This window comes from Coenobita brevimanus, chromosome 55 (assembly GCF_032717465.1).
Source record: "Coenobita brevimanus isolate Jiangsu-jjx chromosome 55, ASM3271746v2, whole genome shotgun sequence".
In the NCBI taxonomy this organism is placed as follows: Eukaryota; Metazoa; Arthropoda; class Malacostraca; order Decapoda; family Coenobitidae; genus Coenobita; species Coenobita brevimanus.
In genome coordinates this window covers 2,301,506-2,303,463 of record NC_137008.1, presented here as the reverse complement: position 1 = coordinate 2,303,463, position 1,958 = coordinate 2,301,506, and positions in this window count along the sequence as shown.

Genomic DNA, 1,958 nt, shown 5'->3' with positions numbered 1-1,958 from the left:
AAGCCTTATAATGCCATAATTTTGTCGACTGCATACTACTGCTACAACTACTGCAGCTGCCGCTAATAATAATAATAATAATAATAATAATAATAACAATAATGCTTACTAGCGTGCTTACTGCTTCTTACTACTTACTCCTCCTCCTCCCAGTACTGCTACTATAACGTCAACACATTCATAGTCGCATTCTTCTTAGTTAACAGCCTTGTATGTTGCTTGAATTCGGCCAGAATAGACTATCCATGTCATTCATTACAAGAAAACTGGTATTACTCCCTTATTCTCATGATTTAAAAAAAAAAATAACAACATTTTAGGAATGGATGTGCCATGGCGACTAAATCCAGATAAAAAACCTTAAAACTTGAATGATCAGGACTTATGAGGTTTGCAGATCTAAATATAAATTCATAACTGACATACAAAAGAATACCTCTGATTGGATTCGAGATTTTTGTGAAATTTTGTCCCACTTCTGTCAACTCTGTCTTAGGAGGTGGCGAAAATAAACGAGTCCCTCCCGAAATTTGTGGAAATGAAAACGGAGGATGTAAACAAAGCAGACGTGATTGATTTAAAGACCAAATTTGGCTCTGCTTTCCCTTGATTAGAGGCAACGAGAGGTAAAACGCAAATGGAAGTCGACACCCTTGACCTAATAACTATAATGAGTAATTGTGACTATGCTGTTGTGGTGTGTGGAGAGGCGGCAGGAGGTGATGGTCCTAAACAGAGGGAGCGATGGAGAGGATGTACGGTAGAGACCAGTGCTGATGGAGGTATGAACAGCAGGGAATGTGCTGATGAAACGAAAATCAGGAATGCACTTGTAATGGAAAATGTGGGAAGATTTAGTGAAAAGAGTAAAGTGGGCGTTAGGAGAGGTGGTGGTGTGATATGCAGCAGGCCAGCAACATCCCGAATTACAGACCGCCACACTGGTACAATATCCAAGGTTTTACACCACATTTCCAACGCACCACAGCACCAGGGTAATCACCAGGCATCTCAGGTGTGGATTAAGATTGGCATATTTCCAGAAGAGGGATTGACTTTGGTGCAATCAACGAAGGACAAAAGTCAGCCCATAGTTAAAGGGATAGAAAAAATGAAAACATCTTTGAAAGCAGCCACAAGACTTGTTGATGTTTTCATTGGCAGGTTAGACAAAGAAGTAAAGAGTAATGATGCACAAACTTACACTAGTGATGTTTTTGGAGTCATTGTAAATTCACTTTCTGATCTAGAAACTAAATCTAATGATTTCAGAGCCTATAAAGAATTCCAAACAGACATAAGTTATTTAAGCCAGAATTTTGGCCAGAGGAAATTAGTGTTGGCAAGTCTTACAGCAGGTATGGGAGTGAAAACAGTAATAATAATATTGGTGATTACAGCTTTTTGGTGTCTCTCTCTCTGTACATATGCTGTATATATAGTATTGGTTTCTTGGCCAACTTACTGCTTTTTACCTCATAATTTCTTTTATATATATATATATGTGTGTTTTTTAGGTAAGGTGACCAGATTTATTGGAGCTAAAAGCGGGACGTGTGCGCGTGTTTATATATATATATATATATATATATATATATATATATATATATATGTATGTATGCATGTATATACTGACTTATGTGAGTGTCAGCGACAGCTGCTGCACTACACCAAACCCTGAGACTGCTAATCGAACACATCTCATACGAACTCCGAGTCCAAACATACTGTACATTACAGTGAATGGGCCGATCAAAGTTACCAGCTAGTGAGTATTACAGATATTATATTAATAATTCGGTATTTCATTTGGTTAGGATTATGCATTATTTTTCTAATTCATCCTAATTCCATAAAAGATGGTCATTCATTCATTGCCAGATGCCATGTATCCCAAACGGGGTGGCCAAGGGCTTAGAGTTAATTGTTTTACAGGGAGGGGCACTAATCCTCCACCA